The sequence below is a fragment of the Toxorhynchites rutilus genome, chromosome 2 (genome assembly GCF_029784135.1).
Source record: "Toxorhynchites rutilus septentrionalis strain SRP chromosome 2, ASM2978413v1, whole genome shotgun sequence".
Classification (NCBI taxonomy): domain Eukaryota; kingdom Metazoa; phylum Arthropoda; class Insecta; order Diptera; family Culicidae; genus Toxorhynchites; species Toxorhynchites rutilus.
In genome coordinates this window covers 313,860,129-313,887,754 of record NC_073745.1, presented here as the reverse complement: position 1 = coordinate 313,887,754, position 27,626 = coordinate 313,860,129, and the positions used below count along the sequence as shown (strand labels likewise).

General features: G+C 38.4%; 1 protein-coding gene across 4 annotated transcripts in view; it reads right to left on the bottom strand.

Annotated features, from left to right (window-relative positions):
• Positions 1–27,626, bottom strand: part of LOC129765106 (calcium-binding mitochondrial carrier protein SCaMC-2) — a 66,652-nt gene that overhangs the window by 21,083 nt on the left and 17,943 nt on the right. The window lies entirely within an intron of this gene.

Here is a 27,626-nt window from a genome sequence, read left to right as displayed (position 1 = left end):
AAAGCATATTTTCTGGAGTTTTTTCGTTCAATTATACCCTCTTCATCGAATGAATATCAATAACGCCTAAAAAGAACACAATAGCAATGTTACAGAGATGTTCAATTTTCGGGCTGTGACACCGTGCTATACTCGCGAATTATGATTTTGCACGCGAGTACAGGAGGGTTGAATATCTCTTCGGTTAGCCTATCATACAATCGCTTGTATTTGACTTGATAAAATGTTTTATCCAGAATGGTTAGCATACAGAATACTGACTTTATGGGCTTAACACAATGTTTATGGAGCGGCCCGCTATAAATAGGTTTAATAAGATTCATATTTTTCTAACCAGAATATAGGGAAGAATCCAATAAAGGATTCTCAAATAAGAATATTGGAATTTTCCTTATTAGTAAAAAATTCCATGGATCATGAAAGCGTAGAACAGGTAGATCAATTAATAGACAGTAGGTAATAGGATAGGAAAATTCCGCCTAGTATGTCGGTAGAAAGTAAGATTATGTTTCGTATGATAAACTAGAAAAATAAAAGGGAGTCCGAATTCGGAGCGTAGAGAAAAAATATGTTTTCTAGGCTCAGATTCGTTTCATTTTGACGTAGTATTACGTCTTTCGTGAACATATTCAGGGTACAAAATGGAAAAATAAAAATTGGTGGCGTCACGAAAATTGCTCAATTTTAGACTTTTAGACAATTTATTAAAATATGAAATGAAATGACAACTTCTAAATTTCCATACATTTTGCAGAACGCAAGGTATGTCTCTATCGTGGACTAGAATACCGGTTGCCGAGATGATACAAGGAAGCTGCGGGCACTTTCATATACCAGTGAAAGATAATATTTTATCATACATTTGGACAGATGACAAGTCCGTGTTAGTGACTAGAAAATAAGGCAATAAAGCACGATACAAAACTAAAAACCTTCGTTAACTTCAATATATTATTCAGCATAGCAAATATATTTTGAACTTGTCATTTAAAAGACCTTTCTATTATGCCTCTTCTATAAAAACACTAGCCTCTAGTGAATTAAAATTGGGGTAGTCGATTTTCAAACGCTTCCCTTGAAGCGATTTCATCAAGCAGAATCATCCGTCATCTGTAATTATTTGGTGTCAAGTTCAGACAATAAGATGCTTAAGGACCTTCCAATTAAGATCTCGAAGCTCCTAGAAGGTCGCTATCGATAATTGTGGCCTGGTGCTATCCTGACGGAATACAATTCCACTTCTATTGACTAATGATGGACGCTTCTGGGTTACTGAATCCAATAGTTGGTCCAACTAGTGACAGTTTTGTTGCGATTCAATATTGATTCGCAGATCAAGATTCGGACCATGAGATGTTGATGCATTTACTTGTCTGGTAGCAATACATCGAGCTTTTGCATTCAACTTTACCGCTTTAGAAATGGGGTTTGAATTATTTTCAGTTCTTTGGCAAACAGAGTTAACATGTCGATCAATTCGATCGTTTCCGTGATTTTCTCGAAATTCAAGATGACGGGCCTTCAACATATTACCATACCAAACATTACCTGCAGAATTACTTCGAACTTGACATTTTGAGAGTTGTTTCTTGGAAATACGACCAAATGAATGCCCTCATAAAATTCATATTAGGCTGTCAAAAAAGTCCGCGGTATTTTTTTTGAATTTTCATTTGTTCATAAAATTAGTTACAATCATCTGTTTTAAGTCAAATATGCGCCGTTTTGTTCGATGACTTGTTCCCAACGAGATGCCAACTTCATAATACCCCTGTTATAGAAGCTCGCTTCTTTATTGGCAAAAAACTCGGATAGCCTATTTTCACAGGCCTGTTTTGTGGCTAACTTCTGACTACCTAACTCGTTCGCCTTGACAAAAACAGGTGGTAGTCACTTGGTGCAAGGTCCGGACTATACGGCGGATGCAAAAGAACCTCCCATCCGAGCTCCCGGAGCTTCTGGCGTTTCACCAAAGAAGTGTGTGGCCTAGCGCTGTCCTGATGGAAGACAATGCGGCCTCTGTTTATCAAAGATGGCCTCTTCTTCATGAGTGCCACCTTCAAGCGGTCCAGTTGTTGGCAGTACAGGTCCGAATTGAGCGTTTGGCCATAGGGAAGCAGCTCATAATAGATTATTCCTTGACAATCCCACCAAACACACAGCAGAACCTTCCTGACCGTTAATGAGGGCTTGGCCACCGTCTGAGCCGCTTCAGCGGGCTTCGACCACGACCGTTTGCGCTTCACGTTGTCGTAAGTGACCCACTTTTCATCGCCAGTCACCATCCGCTTAAGAAACGGGTCGATTTTGTTGCGATTCAGCATCGATTCACATGCGTCGATACGGTCAAAGATGTTTTTTTTGCGTCAACGTATGTGGCACCCATACATCGAGCTTCTTTGTGAATCCAAGCTTCTTCAAATGGTTAATAACGGTTTGATGACTTATCCCCAGCTCTTGGCCGATGCTACGGCTGCTACTATGCCGGTCTTTCTCGGCTAATTCAGCGATTTTGTCGCAATTTTCGACGACAGGCCTTCCGGAGCGTGGCGCATCTTCGACGACCTCTACACCAGAACGAAAACGTTGAAACCATCGTTGTGCGGTGGAAATGGAAACTGTATCGGGTCCATAAACTGCACAAATTTTATTGGCAGCTTGAGATGCATTTTTGCCTTTGTCATAGTAGTACTGTAAAATATGTCGAATTTTCTCTTTATTTTGCTCCATATTTGCGACACTATAACTCACGAACGACTTAACCAAACAAAACACTGTCAAGGACTATATTAAAAAATACCTTTCCAACAAGCTATAGTATGACTCGATACAATGAATACAACTAGAACTACGCGCTTACAACGACACCTCGCGGAAATACCGCAGGACTTTTTTGACAGCCTAATATATGTTTGTTGTGTTTCCCCAAGAAATAAGTTTTGTTCATTTTTACAAATGGGTATGATATGGGATGTAATTAAACACTAGAGACAGCTGAATGAAAAACATTTGTTTACCATTGAAAAATTTGAAGTTCAATCCATGCGGCCAACCGAATGTCTATTACTGTAGTGGTCGTATGCAAAACCATTTCCTTCACTGTTACCTCCACACATATACAAAATAATAGTGGGTGTGACAATAATTGTAGAAACTTCTGGCAACCGAACTGAAAACGGTGGTTCTGTCGAGAGTCGTTTACAGTCAAGATGCCAATAATGTAGTCACTTAGCTCGACCCACTCTGCCGGTAATTGGAAGAAAAACGATGTTACAGCAACGATATAGAACTGAGGGGAGAACTCGGTGGTAAAATGGCAGAATTTCGTGCCACAATTGGCCATTATCCAATTCAAGTCACCCAAAATCGGTTATGACTAGGTCTCTGTACGCTATACACCGCGCAACCAGAGATCATTGTTCGATCATTGCTACACACTGAGGGGATTCACTTTTTCGCAATGTGATGGCAATGCAATGTGAGAAAATTGTAGAAATGAATTTCACGCTCGTGCAAGACATAATCGGATCGGCACAGCGTAACGGAATCAACGCGAAACGAAACATACACGCTAGCATACGTGGGGCTTCCTATAATTCAAGTTCAAGTTCAAGTGGCCTCCGTAGTCGAATGATGCCAGTGAGCACCACAACTCATGTATGCGTTGGGATCGAACAGCGAATGATTTATTCTATATTTCAATAACAAACATTCTTCGCCGCTCTAAGCACATATAGCACATGCAATTCAATATCTAAATCTGAACTAAATACCAGTAAACAAGTGGAAAGGTGTTTTAAAAAATGTACTCGCACAAGGATGGCATGAATAGATCCTGGATGATGTGAACTAGAATCTTTTGACAGTACATTGATTACACTTCTATGAAGGACCACTGACGTATGCAGTGCGCTCAAGAGCTACGAAGAGAATCTACATGTGACATCAACTGAACTATAAAAAATGTTTTAAAGACCGAGAATTGGGATAGTATGATATGAAGGTCCGTTAAGCCAAACGCTGGTATTTCCATCTGGAAGAAGGTAGAATAGTTGTAACGGAACTAGTTCTTACGAATATTCTTGCCAGGAAAAACTTTAAAACCTACAGTGTATGTAAACATTCAAATCGACACATGAACTATGGTGGCCTGACAACGCAACTGAAATTAGCAGAATCTTACATTCTTCTTTCATCTTATCTCTTACTTTTTTCCTTCTAGTTATTTGGTATGAATCGAATAAAAACAAGGAAAAGTTTTTCCCAGCTAACAACAAATTGGATCTGGTGGAAGAATATAGTAATAAATATTAGCTGAATATTGTTCATTGCAAAAGTTCAATTTCTACGTCTAAACTACTTCGACTAAATGTTTAACGAAACAAGATAATTTTCAAACTCTAGTTTTAATGCATCGTAGTCATCGAAAGCGTTCGGTTCAAATTTGCTTTATAGCTCTAGAAATTATTGTACTGTAATTTCTGCACTGAATGTATTACGTTTTGCATGATTTTTTTAAGTAATGAACAGAGAAATTTTTGAGCATCTGTTCATAACAAAAAGCAAACTGATGACGCCAGCAAAAAAAAAATTAACATTTACAGTACAACACTATATAGTACTATATAACGGAAGTATTTGTTAGACAGACATGATAAGCACAACTCATGATAAGTCGCTAACAAAAAGAAAATAAACGGCTCCCGGTAATAAAAAGCGGACTACTTCAGAAACATTGTGCAATAGACAGATAGCCATTCGAGACGGGCTTCTGAAAATGTAAACTAACGCCAAATTAGTGAAAGCATTACATCGCCACTTTCGGTTACTCAACTGTAGGAATGCTTGAAATCGCGCAGCAGTAACAATAATAGATCGTCGTCGTCTAACGAAGGAATTCTTGCTTTCTCGGCATCACTTTGAAAGTGTGCCAAAAAATTGTAAGCTCTATTAGGGAAACGAAATCAGACGGAATACGTCGAAGAAAATTCACCGCAGATGTTTTTTTTGCATCCCGATGATGAGCCAGACACGACGAAATGAAAAATTAGCAGATGGGCGATAATGACAGCACTTCTGGACGGCGAAGTTCGGCCAAAGTCCAAGGTACAACAAATGAGCAATTGCGCAGTTTTTGTAAGTTTGAATTGAACTTGCATTTTTCATCTACCGCGCGACAGAATCTCATCTTCTTTGAAATGTTAGACCCCGCGTTGATCCCTGAGGACCGACAGTGGACTTTTCACTTGGAGACTAGCAATGACAGTAACAAAGTTGAAAATGATTTTGAGAACAAGTCACTGCTGGTTCACTGGGACCGACGCGACCCTAACGCTCTGTCCCAGTCATTGTCAGTCTACAAGCTCGGTAAGGACTCTACGTATTAAACAATCAATTTTCAAATTCGAGTACACGGAAAACTCAGATCATCCATATTATTTATCCGATTATTAGTGCTCTTATACAGTGTTTTATTACGAAGCGTGTAAGAAAAGTAGCTGACCTTTTTTAGAAAAATAAAAAATCAAAAAACAGAGTAAAAAACTCAGCCAAGTTATTGTTATTTTGTCAAAAGTTGTCGTTATCTTAAAGTTATGAAAACAGTACATTACTCGCTTGAGAATACTCTTGAATATGAATACCCATGTACCAGTGTAAATCGAAAGAAATTTCTTAGATTCTCCCAGTTTGAGCCGGAATTGGACCATAAGCTCCCACCATGATATGAGTGACGTTCTATTTTGATGTCCATCCTGTACCGACTCCCACAATATTTTCTACCAGTTGGTGTGGTTCATGATTGTAATGAAAGAGAAGTAACGAGACCAAATCAGCAGATATTACTAGAAAGGGAATTTTTCGACTCGTTTAACAAGAGTAATATGTGTGAGCTAATCATTTGTCCACACACCACAGGAACCACACTTTCCATTTCTGTTCAAAATCAGATAGTGTTCGTCGTATCCAACAAAGCTAAACAAAAAATCATACAATTTTTCATATGAACAATAACCAATGAGAGTTACAACATCTCCTTCAAGTTTCTCATTTTTCCTGTCATACTTCCACTATGCATGGGTGATAACACGATCTTCTAATTACCATATTTATCCAATACAATAAAAGTAAATATCATTTGGAACACTGTGTAACAAATAAAACTTGCATAATCTTATTCTTTCATTGTGAATTGAAGACTTTTAATTAGATATTTGCGGAAGGAATGAAATAACTACATAACATTAGGTACTGTGAGTTTATTCACCACAAAAAAAAATATAAAAAAACGATATAAAAGAATAAAACTTGTAAGTGTAAAATGTACGAGGGCGATCCGATAAGTACTGAGCCTCATCACCCGATGGTGTCAGTATCGCAAGATAGATTACTTATCGTGTAGTACATTCTCGTAAACGGCTACTGTCAAAATTTCAGCCAAATCCGACTCGTAGTTTCGTTTTGACCATGTGTGGAAGCGGGCGTGTCCGCGGATTTTAGAAAAATGAAAAAAATGCAAATTCCACCGTCGCCGGGACCAAACTGCCCCATCTACCGTATTCTCCAGATTTGGCCTCGTGTGACTATTTTTTTGTTTCCGAACTTGCCGGGGAGTCGAATGAGGAGGTCATCGCCGCCACGGAGGCCTACTTTGCAGACCTCGAGAAAACGTATTTTTCTGGTGGAATTAAGAAGTGGGAGCATCGCTGGGTCAAGTGTATCGAGCTAGAAGGAGACCATGTTGAGAAATAAATCGCCATTTTTCCCAAAATTTTCATTTTTTTTTTGTAGGCTAAGTACTTATCGGACTGCCCTCGTAAATCACAAAAAAAAGCTTTGTTCAGCGCGCTGTTCATTTTGTTACAGCTTGGGTTTGAAATGTTTTGACAGCAAATGAAAAGCTCTCATCTTTCGGTGGTAAAAGTTTGTTAGTATACATTAAATCCTAAGTAAGTTGAGACAGATAGCAGAATACTAATGTTGAGCATTCACATTGGAAATATATGTCAATGTTTAACAAGCATATAACTCTTGGACATTTTATCTTTCGAATGAAGTGATTATCATATCACTCCGTTCAGCCGACAAAGAAATATTAACGTTCAAACCCTTGCACTCCAAGTGTACCGCTCTCGTTTTCAAAACTTTGAACTTACACCCCGGTACAGAAATGGAAGACGTAATCCTACGTCAAAATTGCACAACTGTTGAATTTCACTGAATCAATCGTGTACAACGTCTTCAGTAAACTCAGTAATCGTTTCAGTAAACGAAAGAGTATTACTCGGATGAATCGAATTACACCTCTTTGTGGAACTTACGATCGACTATTGCATTGGAAGGTATTGAGAATACTCAGCACGAACTCTCGGCTGTGTTCCAAAATAAACACAATTTAATCCAAAGACCCGAATATACATTAATTAAAAGGAACACCATTTAATGGAAGAAAATTAAAATTACAAATTACTCGGTACAGAAATGATGTTTGAAGTCGAGTTGGCGCTGAACTCGTCTATAGAAAAATCGCTCAGATGGTTATAAAAAAACATGACAGTTTAGTGTTTGAATGAGTTTCTGTACACTATTTTCATCTGATAAGGACATCGAAGTACTCAGACGGCGCGTGTGCCATACTGGTATTGAACGTCGGGTATAGAAGGATAGCTTTATTGTGTGAATTGCACGATATGCTGAAAGTGTGAAGTATCTTATTAACACGACGCTAATGAATAATTAAAATCATAAGCAAGCGTATCTCAGAGCGCGTGGACGATGACTACTGCTAATTGAAATAACCGACTTAAGTCACTGCCATTGCCATGTGAGCAAAAATGACAAATGTTTACTTACCGTCATAATAATAAATAAGTAAGATTCGCTATGTAGCGAATGCAGTCATTTCAGTAACAACTAAGTTTACGGATTTTAGGTCAATATCAACATTTTGATGGACTCTTTACTAAACCTAGTACATCATTTATCCAGTAAAACATGAAATGTTTTTAAGAAATATTATTTACGTTAGTAACTATTTTCGTTGCGAGCAGGTTTAGATTATTTGTAGTATATCAATCAAATCGGAATTTCCTAGCCCGTAAATTATTCAAATTGACGAAAATTGAAAGAATTCCCATTTTGCCATACGTACGATTTTTATACTTGTCTATCCGTGTAGCCATTATCGAGCAACTAATACAGCGGCGAAGCACAAATTCTAGTTTCTTATCAGGAGGAATATAATTGTTAACACTTAAAAAAAAATGGTTATGAAGCTTAAGAATTGTAGAATTTCACTGTGCTTCTTGTCCGAAATAAATAACTGTTTTCGTGACGACACGAATTTCCCAGACAGCCCAACAGATTCAACACAGATCCTTCTGAAAGTAATATCAAAAACCAAAACATCAAACGCTCAATTTTTCAAAAAGTCTTATCTACTAATCCTGCATTGCTACAAATATTCTTGAATGATCTTGAATGATTTCTTACATCAATATTTGATCTATATCAGATTTATCTTTATGCTTTCGAAATACCAGAATTATTTAGCAAAATGTTCATAGTTTCGATAGATAATCCACTTAACACACATATTAACGGTCGCAATGCCATATTTTGTGGTTGTAGCAAATTTCGATTTATTATCTCTGGTATTTATTTCCAAAACAAACCCCTAGTTTCTTTGTTTGGGTTCGGCGGATTTTCTTCAAATCCCATTAATCGAAATCAGGCGAAAATCCTTCGCTTCTGACGCAAATATTCCCGAGGCGACGAAGCCGAAGCACATACACACATTGAGCGTGTTTTGAGACACGTTTTTTTATTTTGTTTTTTCAATACCCAAAGGCGGATCTGTGTTATTCCTGAATGTGACCGGGACTGCACGTTGATAACCAGGCGACAATTGTGTCAGTGTGTGCAAGCTTGTTGAAGCTCGTGGCCTATGACGCGCCCCCTTAATACTACCAAGATGGATTGTGAACTTCGGTATCTCATTTTAGATTGTTTGTGTTTTGCTCGCGTTACAGATAATTTATTGTTCATTTCTCATCCGTGCGTCTCTCGTTTGCGCGTCAGTGAGGATTTATAATTGTTCGAACGAATCTTTTCGACAAACAATTTTTTTTTCTCTATTATATAGTGACTTTCAACACATTTCGGCTGCTTCGTCACTTTTACTTCCATTTTTGGAAGAATGTCGGGAGTGAGAATTGAACTCATGATCTCTGCGTGAGAGGTATGGATGTTACCACTACGCCAGATCGCCTCCGACAAACAATTGTAAACACCAATCTGATAAGTCACCGCAAATGACATAATGAGAGTACACCAATGCTCTATAATTATCCCCTTCCGTATCTGCTAATTGAGGCATTTATTTTTAAACTTTGGTATTCAGAACGGGTGAACGAGTCAAACAAATTGGATGTTGACATGTATCGGAGCCACAGCACAAGTCACACGTGCTGAAGCCATAACTGACCAGAACAAATCCTTACATGTTGCAGCTAACTTCCAAGTATTGTTTTCGAATGAATGTTCACTTTATTATTTTGTCGTCAATCTCGTCGAAATATGGGGTTCACGAGCATGAGCATGAGAAGATGAGCGTGTAGACACGCGCCGCGCGACACTGATGACGCACGACATTTCTATCTATTTTGAACACGTCTATCTTTTAACTCTTTTGTTATTTTTTTTACGTGACACAAAATTTGTTGCAATGAGATTATTTGAAACTCATTTTGTTCTTGAAGCTAATGACAGCCAGCATACTTATGACGATTCATTGTAGAGTTCACTTTCTATGGACTTCTCGTAAATCTAGTAACACAGACACCAATCACACTTGTTTCGTGGTGTTGTTCCTTTGAAACGATGGTAGCATAGAAGTAGAAAATGATAGCGACATAGCGACAACGCTATGAGCAAGAGAGAAGATTTTAACATGAATGTGAATGATAAGTAAATAAGGTTATTTTAGGATGGTCAAGGACACGAATCGAATAACACACAACGATCAAATTTTTTTTATAGGTTGTTGTGTGTTGTAAGAAAAAAACAGAATGAAATATGTCCACATAAAAAGTGTTCAATTATACATACAAAAAGTCAAACCATGTACTTTACTATGGACAACGTTCAGTTTATTAACAAAATGTATTATTTACGAGTTTGATCAACTAGAAGTAGAAAAGCATAATATTTATTTTTTCAATGCATTATTCTTAAAAGTTCGCTAAATTTAACAGGGGCTTTGTCAATACTGTGAATAACAAATTCATATCAACCTATCAGTAACGGCAATGTTAGAAAGTTATTTATAGATTGAGGTGAAGAAAACAGAGGTGGAAAATAAAAAAAAACTTGCTAAATGAACCACCATTAGCTACCCCTGAAACAGGTCTTCACTCAAATAAATTTATGCTTAGTGTCTGGTGGGATCCTCAAGAAATTATGTGTTATAGGGTCCTATGAACCTGTCAACCAGGCGAGACCAGATATAAAGGGAAGCCGGAGTTTCCCAACAAATCTTTAAATGTCAGTGTAATTTTCAGCATAATGCATTATTGACAACAATGCCTTGTTTTGACATCTAGAAAAGGAATTCAATTCAAAACATAACAAGTTTCGATCTGCAGTACAGGGTTGATATGCTTTGAACATGTCGATTTTTGTGCCTGAAATATACGATTCGCGGTTAGCATGGATCTTCTGCTACCATTTAAAAGAAACTGCTGCTGAATCGTATCGATTGCTTGTTGAAGATAAGCTCTTGGAAAAATACAGTGCTTTGAGTGGTACAAAAATTTAAAAAACCATGGTTTAGACGTAAGCGACGAAGAACGTCGAAAATCTCTGTGATAGTTCGAGGACAGTACACCTTTGAAGATGACTCTCAAACGCAACAGCTCGTAGATCAATTGAATGTGACTAATGATACCATCTCTATACGTTTGAAGGCCCTGGGTCCAGAAGATCCGAAAAAGGGTTTCCATTTGCTTTTAAAAAGGAACAGTTCTTCAGTTTCTTATTTCTTACTACCCACATTCTTCCAAAAATGGAAGTGAAGTGACGAACCAGCTTCCACCGCCGCGTGTTGAAATGTGAATAAATGAACATGTTCTATGCGCGACGAATTCTCTGGGTTGCTTTTCAGATTGTCCGGAGATGTTTTCTGCAGCCGCGTTTTGAAATGTTCGATCGGTGACTAACGAATCGTGAATGGTCTGCACAATTGGTTGTTTTTTTTTCAATTTTAGAGGCTTAAAACTACAACGTTCATTAGCCTCTAGCCGTGAAAAAGGTTTTTTAGAATATTAAACAATGTTCTGTTCTGGGATCGAACACACGGTCGTTTGCCTAAGGGGGTATTCTAATAATTCTAAATAATGATTTTTGGACGTTTTTTCGAGCTTTGAACAAATAAAACAAATATTATTTTTAATATCCATTATGCATTACATACAAAAAAAAATTGCACTTTTTTATGACGATTTTATAAAAATAGCTATATGGGGAAAAAAAATTTGATTGCTTCATGCGTCAGAGACATGAATAAAGAATTTTTTCAATAATCGTTTTTTTTTTATTTTCGAGACTATTAAAGGGATACCCTTAATAAGCAAACGCGCAACCGTTGAGAATATGGAAACTCCCATCTGCACATTGATCGGTGACTGATTTTTTCTATTATTGAGGCTTCAAACTACGATGCTCATTCACATCTAGCCTTGAGAAAGGCTTTTAGAATATCAATAAATAGAGTCCAAACACACACCCGTTTGCTTAAGGGGGAAACCAGTCTGGAAAATCAAAAACATCGAATTTATGTTTTTTGCTTGTTTGGGAAGCTTATGCCCTCAGAATACCTTTTGGATATTTTATTTCGTTGGAAAGTTAAAGCACATAGTATGAAGTCACCCCAATGATATAGTTATGCTGTACGAATTTTTTAGCACGTTTTTCACGAAGCCATGTTTTTTTCAACTGGTGGTATCCATATCTCAGCATCTACTTGACCGGTTTGGCTGAAATTCAGCATGTAAAAATGGATTATCTATAGCGTTTTTGATGTCTTATTTTTTCGATTTGTTATGGGCTTCTAAACAGCGATTTTTCATAAAAAATAACTCATTTTAAACAAAAATTACCGACATTTTGGCATTTTTTTCAAAACCCCAATGTAACGCTTTAGGTATTGTCCTAAAGTTTCAAAATAATCATTCCTGTTGCTTCAGAACCGATACCACAAGAAAGGTACCGATTTTCAGACAGTCATTATTCGTGCACTTGAAAAAATCATCATTTTCCGACCTTCCTGACAGGGGTCCCCCCTTAATAAGCGGACGCGCAACCGCATTCATCTTTGTTCAGAAATTGGTGATATTATTTAGTGGGAAATTTTACCACGGAAATGTTCATGTAAAAGAATCATTCTTGGATTTTTTTTCTTTTTTGTATGAGAGGTCGCAAACTCAGTGCTCAATGTAATGTTGTGTAATCAATTTATGTGAACTACGTTGAGCTGATCACAGCCATTAATGTTTTGTGAGATCCTTCCGGATATTCGAATAGCAGATCGAGTGAGTGCATGGCTCCTTCTTCCAGCAGTTATGGTTTTCACCTTACTGTGTTATCTGTACTTCTGGTGCGATGTACTACGTGAAGTGATCTAGCGCAGAACTATTTGCAAACCGAAGTATTTCTCTGAGTAGCGTTGCGACCAGACTCAATGCACTGATAATTTTTCCTGTTGCTAGAAGGTATAGAAAAGTTTTCATTGTGAGTTACAAGAGGGATAAAAATCGTCAAAAGGAGTAGCCGAAACTTTTGAAACAATTCAAGCAAGCTATCTTCAATTAGCAGCATCTGACAATTAACTGAAAATGTTCATTTTCAATCTGTCAAATTACTACAACGAAGTTTCGGACATGGACATTTAAAGGCCGCAGGAATTATCCTGGACGAAAGGGACTTCTAAGGAATGCTTCAAAATTTTACAGTGAGCTTGAAGCTGTTACTATCGGTTTGCGATTTGACACGAGCTAAATCGGGTCGACATGTGATTTCAGCAAGACGGTGCCACATGTCACACACACGAAATGATGGATCTATACCGCAATGTATTTGGTGAGCAATTGATCTCTCTTTTTAGACCAGTGAATAGACCACCAAGATCGTGCGATTTGACACCCTTGGACTGTATTTATGAGAGTATGCCAAATCTCCAATCAAATTGGTTGGAGGGGTGACACCCGGTCACGCTACGCCACTGTATCCACCATACTGGTACCGCACTGACTCAAGCAAAAAGGTCAAGTTTGTGTATAATATATATGCCATAACAATATAAGAGCGAAATAAGAGGCACTTTGCAAATAAGCGCCCATCAAAGGTTTCACGTTAAATTTCCCTCTCACTCTCAGAAAACACTTTCGGTGTATTATTATTATTATTATTTTTTGGGAGTTAAGAATATCCAATTTCATTTTATAATGTGATGTAATATTCTCGTGCATTGGTACGGCAGCATGTTTGTGGCAGTGGCAGTGGTTGCGTAGATAGGATGGTTGTGTTGAACAGCCTTACAACCCAGCCAGCCTTGGTTCAAACCTTGCTTGGCATCGTTTGGGATTTTTTGGGTACAATTCAGAGCTGATGTTCAGTCTAAGCGAATGAGAAGTCTGCCCCATACATACGAACATTTCAACACTCTTGAAAAAAAAGGTGCTTTTAACGCCTTAACACAATAAAAGTCATATTTTCTGCCAACGCTAGTTTGGGTGCAGTAACATTTCCCCAAGTTTAAAATATGACTCACAGTGAGCGCTTTTGTTCGATATTCGTTGTACGTACCAATAGAAATAATACAAAATTGAATGATCGAAGTTATGAGCAAGTCCCGCTTTCTGAATACTCCGATATTCTGAACAACGAAATCGTTTATTTAATTTCCTATTAATGTCATTCTCAAATGTTGTTCACTCATCCCATTCTATTTGCATGAGCCTTTACATAAACCTCGGACTTGCAACTAGCAACGGATCTGGTTGAAACCAGCCCAAATAGCAGCTCTTTGTTCGACACAACTGTCCACCGAAAAAAAAAAAAGCAAAACCGGCCGCGGTCTGAAGCTCATCTTTGATTCGAACAGGTCTAAAAATAACACTTCACCCTGTGCTGATCTTTTGCAGTTGAGAATGAAAAACGATGCTGTACGCGACAAAGCAAGTATCGGCGTTAATTTTCATTCAGATTTATCTTTTGAAATTTTGATTCCTAAATCGTTGGGCGAAAAACGATTTCGCTTTTTTATCTATTGCATATGCTTTTGGGTTACCTCTCAATAATTCCTAACTGTGGTTTTGTAGACTATAATGTAATGTTTGTGCTCCGTGAGCTGAAAACTCATCAGATGTTCTTACCACAATTTGAAAGCGGTTGTGTAGACAGAACATTATAGAAATAAAATTCTACCAAAGAATCCAATTCCCCTCTGGCATTCAAGACGTTTGGCGGTGCTTCCCAGTTTAAAAATTTAAGGGATTAATTAAAAATGATTTGATTTGACATGAACTCAGATTCAATTTTCCGATCGATATTTTAGTGCCTTTAAATTTAATGATAATCACTAAACGTTCAATTTCTTATTCTCTTCAACTTGAGTCGACCAGCGCGTGCATCTAATTTCTATTCCACGAAATCAGAAGCATGCATTTGATACCCCAATGCTAATTAGATTAAGCGCATTTATCGATCGTTTCGAAAATCCCCGATGGACTTTGATTTACACGTGACAGAGAAGAATGCCACTAGACCGCATGTAAAAAAAGGCGAACGAAACACTGATGGTAATGAAATTACATTCAAATGACTTCCATTGATTGAACTTCCTTTTGGATGGGATTTTCTGCATAATAAAAATTATTTTTCTAGATATAAGTCTTCAATAATAATACACATTACAAGAAGTACGTAAACGAACATGTACAACGAAAACTTCGTGAAATATTGGAGGATGAGTTATCTCCTCAAACTAAAGCAGTCGGGTGATAATCACTGCAAGTTGTTGCCGATTCGACAATAACAAAGCAAGGCGTCATTGCTTGATAACATTTGTCCCGCCGATGTTCCGGATTTTTTTGCTTCGGCCTAACGTCATCGTTTCAGGATCATGAGTTCACTCATAAAATAAGTGCGTAGAATAAACCTTACCAAATGTCTTCTTACGCAAGCGCAAACTAAGATATTTTCGAACGAGAATAGATTTTGAAAAATACATGGACTCGAAGGAAGCTTTTATCTTCATAAGAATATTTTCTCAGAAAATTGTTCATCTCAGATTGATTGTTCTCAGACTAAATCGATCCAGCAAGTTTCGGATAAACGGGGAGAGCTAGTGCAACCGCACAATCAAAATAATGGATACCCAGATAAACTGTGATAAACGCGCCGGCTGTAATGATGCAAATTGCGATTTCCAGTTGCATCCAGTCGTGGATCAATTGGTCACATTTTCCAGTGCAAACATCCAGTGTAAACCGAGAAATTTAAACCACAATACCATACTAAAACTAGTTCCAACTGGAAACGACCATTAAATATAAATAACCCGAATGATCCAGATCTGTGGTTCCCGTTTGTCGTCCAAAGTCCAATTTCAATATAAATGTTACAATACTATCTCTTGAATCGGAGACAGATGTAGTTGTTTGCGAAATCATCATTTCGGCGCGTATTTATGGTTACGTCAAAGACTGGGTTCAGTGAGTTTAATTAATTATTTTAGCAAACAGTTGAAAAAAGTCTAGAAGTTAGCCATATAACGTTCAGTTTTGAAACACATTTGAAAGAATGCACACCAAAACGAACAATACAAATTTGGTGCTTGCTTCTATCTGTAACAGCTACGAATCAGAAGGTCAAATGCAACCGACCACATATGTGAACCAATCTGCAACACATGCAAGCAACAAAAACGAGCAGTGTATTAACGAAAATAACTGAACCGTGAAACCAACGACCAATCGACGATTACCTCAGCATGAACGAGCCTCCAAATATAAACACTCACCAACACAACATCAACCAGTTGACCGGCGCTATAGGTGTTGCTCTCGTGTGATTCTGTTTGTCTGATGCACAACAGCATCTCACATATGAACGGATGAATTTACGTAGACTATTAAAAATCGGTAATTATTTCCTTCGCCAAGTCAGCTCATACGCAAGCGAAACCTGAATACACGCAAATTAATTTTTAATCTAATTCCAGCGCATATTTCACCACCCAAGCAATGGAGCAAACGTCAGTGATGCATGCATGTGGTACATGGAAAAATAAACCAATCATCATCTTGGGTACCCCACAAACAGCGTTCGTTCGTCTGGAAGAAGCAAAACATGTTTGTGTCTGCTCTCAGACTACGTTCATTGGGTTCATTGGATGTTGTTGAACGTTCGCTAAACGTCAATTCCATCGCTTTGATCAAGTGAACAGCTACGACACGGTCGACTACCAATGATTGGGAAGACTTCACTACCAATTATCGACAGCAAGCCAATGGAAAGTACGGAGGATACACTGGGGCACGGTTCAAATTCCGTTCTTTGGTCTCAATATTTAGCCTGCCAAAGTTCTGATGATCCCAATCAACCGGTGGTGGTGGCTGAGATGAACTTTGTTCGTTGTAAACAAATTTATTGTGACGGAAAATTACAACGAAGTGTCGATTATGTCGGTTTCGATCTGCCACTCGGATGTTCTGAGGCAATGTTTACAACTACGAATAGGATGCCACCTAAACAAGTACAGGGTCTCACGCTCAAACGCTCACGCAACAAATTTTAATAACTTCTACAAAAGTGAACCGATTTTTATTTCTATAAAACGAAAATAAAGCTTATTTTAGAACATTTTTGATGTGACAACCCCTTTTTTCGATAACGCGTTTTAAACGGTGAAAAAAATTCTTCATGCACAACTCTAACATTACGACTTCGATGCTGTTGAAAATTCGAGTTATTTTTTCTTTAAGTTCGTCCAATTTTGTAGCTTATTAACATAGCAACCTTCACGTACCTTCACGTACCCCCAGAAGAAGTAATCGACGACGAGTAATGTTGAAATTCTTACCATAAGAGGACAAAGTTTCATTAAGGCTTCGGTTGCTCGAGTAATACGGTTTAACTAAAAATACATGTTCTTGTAAATTGTACATCTTGACGCCATCGGATCAGACTGAACGAGTAGCCGAATATTATCATCCCGAAGTGGGGAATGAAATGTTACCATCGACGGAGTGAAACAAAAATTTATAAGGAGCTATTCGATATTTTTGCGTAAGCGTTTAATCTGAAAAACCCTGTATTAAACAAAAGCTTGGATGCACTCCGAAGAAACTAAGCATGGTTGAATCACATCTTGTAAACAGTTACTATTGCATTTACCGATATATAACGGTCTATTTAGTCGAAACCATTTTTAACGGAAGCTTGTTTATTACTAAGCGTGTCAATAAGTTCAACAAATTACCACTTAAAATTGGTAATTCATAGTTGTTGTAATTTTTCCCCTGTATTCGTTTCACCTGAAACACATTCATCAGCATGTTGCTCACGCGAATGTAACATTTGCTCGAATGCGACGTTTATCCGAATAGCACTTTTACCAAAAAGAAAAAGAACGAAAAAATCAAAAACATAAATATTAGGCTGTCAAAAAAGTCCTGCGGTATTTCCGCGAGGTGTCGTTGTAAGCGCGTAGTTAAAGTTGTATTCATTGTATCGAGTCATACTATAGCTTGTTGGAAAGGTATTTTTGCGCGCTATAATATAGTCCTTGACAGTGTTTTGTTTGGTTAAGTCGTTCGTGAGTTATAGTGTCGCAAATATGGAGCAAAATAAAGAGAAAATCCGACATATTTTACAGTACTACTATGACAAAGGCAAAAATGCATCTCAAGCTGCCAATAAAATTTGTGCAGTTTATGGACCCGATACAGTTTCTATTTCCACCGCACAACGATGGTTTCAACGTTTTCGTTCTGGTGTAGAGGTCGTCGAAGATGCGCCACGCTCCGGAGGGCCTGTCATCGAAAATTGCGACAAAATCGCTGAATTAGCCGAGAAAGACCGGCATAAAGGGTGTGTCACATCAAATTGCATCACGGAAAAAACGCTGTAGAAATATAATTTTTAGGAATTATATCTTCAGCTTTCGCTTATAATCAGATAAGAGTGTATAGATCACGTTGGCCATGCTTCACTGTCAATTTTTCGTAAATTTGGAAAAATGTCGTCGAACGAAAAAGAGTGTCGTGAATTAATCCTGTGCACTCATTTCGAGAATCCGGAGTTGTCACATCGGGACATCGGTAAGATGCTGGGAATCGTCCAATCCATGGTCAGCAGAGTACTAAAACGATACTTCGAGAACCTAACCATCGACCGGAAGGTGAAGAACGGCAAAAATGGATGCTCCGTCAGTGAAAAAGATCACAAGCGCGTAGTTAAGCAGTTTAGACGTGATCCGAGAAGTTCGGTCCGGGATGTCGCCAATAAGCTGAATTTGTCAAGTTCATTCGTCCAGCGGACCAAGCAGCGGGAGGGCCTGCGTACATACAAGGTTCAGAAGGCTCCTAACCGCGACGAAAGGCAAAACATGGTGGGGAAGACGCGAGCCCGGAAGTTGTACACCGAAATGCTGACGAAGCCGCATTGCCTGGTAATGGACGACGAAACCTACGTCAAAGCGGACTTTCGTCAGCTGCCGGGCCTGTTGTTCTTCTCCGCAGAGGACAAATTCAGCGTTCCGGAGGAGATTCGCAAGCAGAAACTATCCAAGTTTGCCAAAAAGTACATAGTGTGGCAAGCGATCTGCTCTTGCGGAAAGCGGAGCGCCCCCTTCGTGATGTCCGGCACGGTAAACGGGCAGGTTTACCTTAAGGAGTGCCTACAGAAGCGCTTACTACCACTATTGAAGCAGCACGAGGGCCCGACCATCTTCTGGCTGGATCTCGCTTCGTGCCACTATTCAAAGGACGTGTTGGAGTGGTACGAAGCCAACGGGGTCACCTTCGTGCCAAAGGAAATGAACCCGCCTAACGCGCCGGAGCTTCGCCCAATAGAGAAATATTGGGCGATTATGAAGCAGGCCCTCCGGAAGAACCCAAAAGTTGTCAAATCGGAGGCGGACTTCAAGAGAAAATGGATTTCTGTTAAAAAAAAACTACAACCTGACGTTGTACAGAACCTTATGGACGGGGTTTTGATGTTGTTTAATAGTTTTTATTTTACTGTCTAAAATTTTCAAAAGGATCGGTCTACTGGGCGAATTTCTACAGCGTTTTTTCCGTGATGCAATTTGATGTGACACACCCTTTAGTAGCAGCCGTAGCATCGGCCAAGAGCCGTTATTGACCATTTGAAGAAGCTTGGATTCACAAAGAAGCTCGATGTATGGGTGCCACACACGTTGACGCAAAAAAACATCTTTGACCGTATCGACGCATGTGAATCGCTGCTGAATCGCAACAAAATCGACCCGTTTCTGAAGCGGATGGTGACTGGCGATGAAAAGTGGGTCACTTACGACAACGTGAAGCGCAAACGGTCGTGGTCGAAGCCCGCTGAAGCGGCTCAGACGGTGGCCAAGCCCTCATTAACGGTCAGGAAGGTTCTGCTGTGTGTTTGGTGGGATTGTCAAGGAATAATCTATTATGAGCTGCTTCCCTATGGCCAAACGCTCGATTCGGACCTGTACTGCCAACAACTGGACCGCTTGAAGGTAGCACTCATGAAGAAGAGGCCATCTTTGATAAACAGAGGCCGCATTGTCTTCCATCAGGACAACGCCGGGCCACACACTTCTTTGGTGACGCGACAGAAGCTCCGGGAGCTCGGATGGGAGGTTCTTTTGCATCCGCCGTATAGTCCGGACCTTGCACCAAGTGACTACCACCTGGTTTTGTCCATGGCGAACGAGCTAGGTAGTCAGAAGTTAGCCACAAAAGAGGCCTGTGAAAATTGGCTATCCGAGTTTTTTGCCAATAAGGAAGCGAGCTTCTATAACAGGGGTATTATGAAGTTGGCATCTCGTTGGGAACAAATAGTCGAACAAAACGGCGCATATTTGACTTAAAACAGATGATTGTAACTAATTTTATGAACAAATGAAAATTGAACTTTTTTGATAGCCTAATATAAAATCGCCTTAGGGGCTGTCCACTTAACATGTGGGCAGAAAAAGGACGTCCCCCCTCCGTATCCTCCGAAGCGGATGGAAAGTTTTCCAATGGATCAGCGATCAAATTTATCAGTTCTAATACCAAAGCGATTGCTAAAGAGGAACATCGCCTAACAATTTTGCTCGCGCAGCAAGAAAATTCAAACTTCTCGTTCGTCAAGTTGACATAATTCGAGCAGATTCCGGGACAGAAGTTTTACATGGCAACGGGAAGTAGAAAGAACATCTTCAAGATCATGAAACTATTCAATTCCTCACAAATACAGTGGAACCTCGATTATCCGCGAAACGGTAGAAGAGCTATATTCCTTTTTGCCGAATGGGTGATATTATTGAAACCTATTTCAAACAAGTTAATTTCAAGTCGTTTGCAAGGAATCGATCCTAAAAAGTGAAAAAAAGATAGCAGCTTACAATCTGTATATATAAAAATGGAGTTCTGTCTATCTTTCTGATTCTAATGGACTCGGAAACTACTGAACCGATTGACGTGAAAATATGTATGTAGGAGTTTTTGGGGCCGGGGAAGGTTTTTATGATAGTACGAGACCCCTCCTCTTTCTCTAAGGGGGGCTGACATACAAAAGAAACACAAATGTCTGCATTAATCGAGAAATCATCAAGTAAAAGGAACGAAATTTGGCATATGGAGGTTTTAGGGGGCAGTTAACAGTTTCTATGGTGGTTCGACACTTCTACCCGCTCTCCAAAGGGGACTGCGATACAAATGAAACACAAATTCATGCGTAACTCGAGAACTAATCAAACAAAAGGAAACAAAATGAGGTGAGGTGAGGTACAGCACAATAAATATTCCTATGAGGGTATGACACTTCTCCCTTCTTTGGAAGGGGAAGGGGGTTTCATAAAAATATCACACATATTTCAATCAACCATAATCAAACCAAACATGAAAATTGCAAATTTTCGGAAAACACTGAAGGAAAATTACAAAATGCAGAAAATTAAATTCCCATATGGTCTACAATTACATCGTGATAAGCATTGTACATCCATTTGATGTTTGATGTCTATATAAATAAAAATTATCGCCAAATGTGTTGGTAAGTGCAGAACTCAAGAAAGGAATCGTCCGATTTGAGCTGTCTTTATTTTATAAAATTTTTATATTAAACATGTAGTCCATGAAACGGAGAAACATGTTATTTGCAAATGATTGAAGAATCTTGAACGATAATTGTAAATATTATACTAGAAAATTTCTAGCAAAAGAAAATTGTAAAGGGTCAATTGGAACTTCCCGGGTTGGAAATTCTCTCGACATGCCACGGAATGAATAGGTCCAGATGATGATTTAAGTTGTTCTTTCGAATGGGAATCTATATCTGTGACTTAAACAGCCCGTTTTTTATAAATTTCTTCATAATAATTATCAACAAGAGAACTATCTCAGCTCAAGCTTTTGTAAGGGTACCATAATCATGATTTCATATTGTAAATTATTGTCTTCTGTGCTGTGTATTCTTTTTAAATTTAATTTTGTTTTATTTCAAGGCTTTGATGATGATGGTATTGATTGAATTTGTTTTTATTTCAGTTTAGTTTTTCAATTAATTAAAAAAAAATAATTGTGAAGTCTGCAATAGTTTGAGCCCGCGCGCTTTGACAGACATAAAAATACGAACATAATCGAACATGATCGAACATAAGCAAAAGCAGTTTTACACGAAAAAAATTAAAATATTCCAAGGGGTATAATGTGGAAACTAGAGGGAAACTAGGGATAGCTCAATCAGAATACCCGTAAATTCATCTTCTTAACAGATAAGTATATCGAGATTTTTCTGTGTTGTGGCAGACTCATTGCAGATTCTGGTTGATACGTTTCTATTCCAGGTTGAATGTAGGGCCTGAAGTATTGGTTGGAATTAGGCTTAGGTTTGGTCAGCTGTCTGGTCTCGATCACATTTGCAGAATGTTGTCGGGTATCTAGTAAAGCGGGAATTCCTTTGTAAATTCAAGGCTAATGCTGACATAGGTATTGGGTCTTATTCCTGATCGGTCAAGGATTTTTTCGGGTTGGAAATTTTCTTGACATGCTTTGAGATAATTAATGGGCCTGAAGTATCGGCTAAAGTTATGCTTGGGTTTGCTCGGCTGCTTGAACTCGGGAACGATCGCATCGTGGCCGGGGATCTAATAAAGCGGGAATTACCTTGTAAATTCTTGGCTAATAGTGACATAGGTATTGGGTTCAATTCCCGATCGGTCTAGGGTCTTCCCGGGTTCATATATTAGTAATCGATTAGTAATCTATGCCTGCGAGATAACCAGTTCGTTTTCTTTTCAATTTAGTTTGCCTACTGGTTAGTTGATGAAAAAAAATATAAATACCGTAATATAATTATTATCAATAAGATAACTCGTTCCGCTCAAACCTTTGCAGGGGAAAGAGGTGGGACCATCATCATTTTTTTAAACGTTGAACGTTCGTTTATTGAAAAAAATGGGTGGGTTATATCTATGATATAACCGCAAGGTTGACGTGGGACTACCTTAGCTTAGCAATCATTTGTTCGTATTGCTTATATTTTTGATAGAATGAAACAATTCCCGAATTCAATGAAATTCGATATATATGATTTGTGAGTAAAACGATTTTATAATGTCATGTAAGATCAATTCATGCCAATTCAGATAATGTTCTTCGTTACAAGTAAATTTAATTACAGTTTTTTTACGGTTGGTATGATGCCCAGGACAAAATATGTGAACGGAAGAATTATCACACGATTATTTTATTTTACGTTTTCATTCTGAAGTTTGCATCTCTCAAGTGTACGTACTTTTCGAACCACGAATTTGCTTGATTTGATGAACTTCAGGCACTCAGTTCCGAATTTGACATGTACGTCGAACGGATATTGTTTAATCAATAGGCGTTATCGCAGCAAATGGTTAACAACATTTTGCCTAATCATCAAATGGTATGCGTAGAAATTAAGTGAACAGAAGATATGAAGGCATATCCTTCAATGCAATAATGAATAACCCAGCCAAAGCGTTATGTTCGTACCCGTTTTTGTAATCCGTACTAGGAAAACACTTTTCGGAGTGCAAAAAAAAATGCGGGTGCAGAAGTACCCCCGGCTTGCATGAATCAAAAACTTCTACTTCTACTTTTTATATATAAAGGATTTAAATTTGAAAGTTCAGTCGTCTCTAGTGTCTACCGATTTTCCCCGGTTCCTAAGTTTAGGAGACCGTGTTAAGGAAACATATTCTAGTTTGCACAAAGGCAAGCAAGTACAAAAGTACTCGAAGTTTGCATTTATTTGCAGAGCCGATTTTCCCAGACATCTTGGTTTTGAAGTCTGTGTTAGGCAAACACATTTCAGTCGGAACAAAAATGCCACTGACTTGCATGAATTTGCAATGCCAATTTCCTCAGACACCTTGGTTCTGAAGTCTGTGTTGGGGAAACACATTTCAGTCGGAACAAAAATTCCCCCGACTTTCATGTATTTGCAATGCCGATTTCCCCACGCTACATGGATTTGAAGTCTATGTTAGGGAATCACATTTCAGTCGGAACAAAAATGCCCCCGACTTACATGTATTTGGAATACCAATTTCCCCACGCTCCTTGGATTTAAAGTCTGTGTTAGGGAAACACATTTCAGTCGGAAAAAAATACCCCCGTCTTTCATGTATTTGCAATGCTGATTTCCCTAAGGCTGCTTGGTTTTGATGGCTGTGTTAGGGAAACCGTAGATCGGGCCAATCAAAACGAGGCAGTTAGGGCGTTTAGATAACGCCTAACATTTTACAGTTATTCAATTGTTTATCTAATGAAAAATAACATTTTATTAATTGCGATAGAAGCGTAGGAATATTCCCTATCAATTGATGCTTTCCGATCCAGTAAGAAATGTTCGAGTTATAAGCATTCGAAATCTTTCATTGTTTTCTACATGTTCTGTGTTTAGGCTTTCATTTTACCCCCCCATATACTCCGGTTAGACGTAGTCCCACGTCAAAAACGTGAATGTTTGAAAGCATTCATAACAAAAAAATTCATTCGGGACGAAGTTTGTCGGGTCAGCTAATAATTGATAAATACGTGGAAAACATGATTGGATAAATTTGAGATACTTGGAGTTATGAACGCAAACTAAGCACAGAGATGAAACAGATAATGGATAGGATGATTTGCTAAATATGATGCACCCCAAAAGTCCGGACAGAAACGACGATTTATCCGATGATCAACCAGGCAAATCAGTGAAGGATTTTGTTCTCTCATTGAAAACTTCAATAATTGATGTTTTGAGTGAATTGTGGACTGTTCAAGTGAAATAAAATGCTATTTAACAGAACATGTTATATGAACAAAAACCATTGTTAGAAGTTACTAAGCTTGAGCTTGAGTATACTGTACACTTCGTAGTTTGTCTCCATGGATGACCTGAACCAGCGAAATTGCACAAACACCCTGAAATGGTGCTTGAAAAGGAAGTTAGAAGTGACTAGAAGAATAATTACCATACTGAAAATGAAAATTCCAAATCTTTAAGAGGCAACTCCTTTATCAATTGAAAAACCTTTAATGTAAAATTCACAAATTTGGATAGAGCAACTAATACATCATTGAATCACTTCAAATGGCGGAACGTCAATCGAGATTCGATGAAAAATACTTTGGGTTTTGGGCAATGATTCCTGTAAATTTTTCATACCAAACAAGGATACGAAAAATGGGTAGGTTATATCTATGATATAACCGCAAGGTTGACGTGGGACTACCTCAGCTTAGCAATCATTTGTTTGTTAGATTAAAATTTTGATTGAATGCAACAATTTCCGAATTCAATTGAATTCAATATATTTGCTTTGTGAGTAAAAATATAGTATAATGCCATGTAAGGTCAACTCATGCAATAGATTATGTTCTTCGTTACTGTCTGTGTTAAACAAACACATTTCAGTCAGAATAAAAATGACCCCAATTTGCATGTATTTGAAATGCCGATTTCTCCAGACACCTTGGTTTAGAAGTCTTTATTAGGTAAACTCATTTCAGTCGGAACAAAAATACCCCTGCCTGCATGAATATGCAATGCCAATTTCCCCACGCTCCTTGGATTTAAAGTCTGTGTTAGGGAAACACATTTCAGTCGGAAGAAAAAAACCCCAATCTGCATGAGTTTGTAATGCCAATTTCCTCAGGCACCTTAGTTCTGAAGTCTGTGCTGGGGAAATACATTTCAGTCGGAACAAAAATGACCCCGACTTGCATGTATTTGCAATGCCAATTTACCCAAGCTCCATGGATTTGAAGTCTGTGTTAGGGAAACACATTTCAGTCGGAATAAAAATATCCCCGAGGCAAGCGGGAAATAGTTAGAACAGCTTCAAATACCTCAGAATCGCTTATTCAAATAAAGCAATATTTGAATTTAAATGTTTTTCGAGTGAAAATTCGTCAAGCTTTGGTAAAAAGTCCTCACATAAAGAGGGCTTAATAGGTTAAAGTTCCTTATCTTACACCATCTCACATCGGAAGACGTCTGAGTTTTGCCAAAGCTCACATGAACCGAATGTGGGACATGCAGCCCTATTCTGTATTCCGACGGATTTATATTTCGTTCGAAACCGTTATTTCGTTCGAGTTTTAATTTCGCATTCCCTATTTCGAACGTTTTGCCCATTCAATGTTCGAAGAGAAACAGATCGAACGAAATGCAAAAACAACTCGAACGGAATACAGAATGGAATTTTATCAAGTCGTTCGAAATATTTCGACTCGATCGAAATACAGAATAGGGGTGATGGTATGTTGTGACAAAGAATGTTTCCAAAAGAATACTTTTTGCTATATACCATAACGAAAAGTTCTTCAATGTATAGATCATCTTCACTGACGACAAAAAGTTCCATTTGGATGGTCCTAATGATTCCAACGGGTACTGGCGTGATTTACGGAAGACGGAACAGTATTAAAATAGAGTCATGGTGGTCTCTTAGAAGAAAAAGACAGAGTGTATGTAACTATTGTGATTTTAAATGCCATATCAAACGAAAATGTTTCAAATTGAAGGGGAGATTCCCAAATTGTGCAAAAGACCAGGGACGAGTGCTGACAAAGGACTGAATAACTTATTCATTAAGATGCAGACAAAGAAGCAGGATAGTGACGACAACAAAAAGGTGATTTTTAATGAATTTAACGATCCTTATTTGTTGGAAACAACAGATTTGAGAAAATCTACACAAATTGTGGATCTACCGTTTTGGAGTAGAAGAACAAAGACAAATAAATGAGACGAAATAAATCCAAAATAAATTTTCATACATAAAACAAACAATGTTTGTTTGCAGTAACACAACTTTAATTCCCCTGTTATTCATTTCTATAGAAGATCAGATATGCCTTTCCAATTCAGACAACCCTAAATAACTATTTTGAAGAAGGCCTGTTTAATCTAAAACGCATCTTATGCAAAAAAAATCGGTGCTCCCGTGGTCGAGTGGTTAGCGTCAAACCTAACATGCCGGGGGTTCGGGTTCGAGTCCCGTTCTGGTCGGGGTGAGGATTTCCTCCGACTTGCGCTGTGGTCACGCGTATTCTAGAGCTTGCCACTCAGAATGCATTCAAGTCGTGTTGTTTAGGATAGAAATCTCAACTAAGTACTAATAAAAATGACGCAAGTAATACTACGTTGAGACGGCGAAGTTCCTTTAGAAACGTTAGTGCCATATAAGAAGAAGAAGATCTTATGCAAAATATTCACAAGCTGAACGACTATCCGACAATCGGATCTTATTCCGCTCATCACTCATTTGTGGAATTGTTGTTACTTACGTGTTAACACCACCGGAGCGCAATTTTCATTATGAATTTATTTTTACGTAATGAAACTTATTCTGAGGTCAATGCAATGGGGGCGAAGTCCCCAGCTGACGAGGATAATGAACCGAGGTGACACAATCCGAGTCGGCCGCCGACCCGCCGTTGGAAGTGGCGACCTCTCGCAAACAAACACGTGTTCCACCGATTGCTCGGTTAGTTTGAAATATAGGAGACAACCCTTTAGTTAGCCGAGTCGACCGAGGGTTAGCGAGCGTCGGACCGCATACGTTTGACTGGTGCATGGCAATTGCCGGTTCTATATCCTCCTTAGATTGTGACTTCGCCCCATTATATTGACCTCTGAATAAATTTCATTGCGAAAATATAATTCAATCATAAAAATTGCGCCCGGTGGCGTTTATACGTTAGTGCCGAGTTATTAATATAATTATATTTAGACACTTAGTGCAGTACATATATATAATAAAGTATAATGTGCGCACATACTACTAGCAACTACTGGAATAATCTACGTCCACCGATTATATTCAAACTACCATT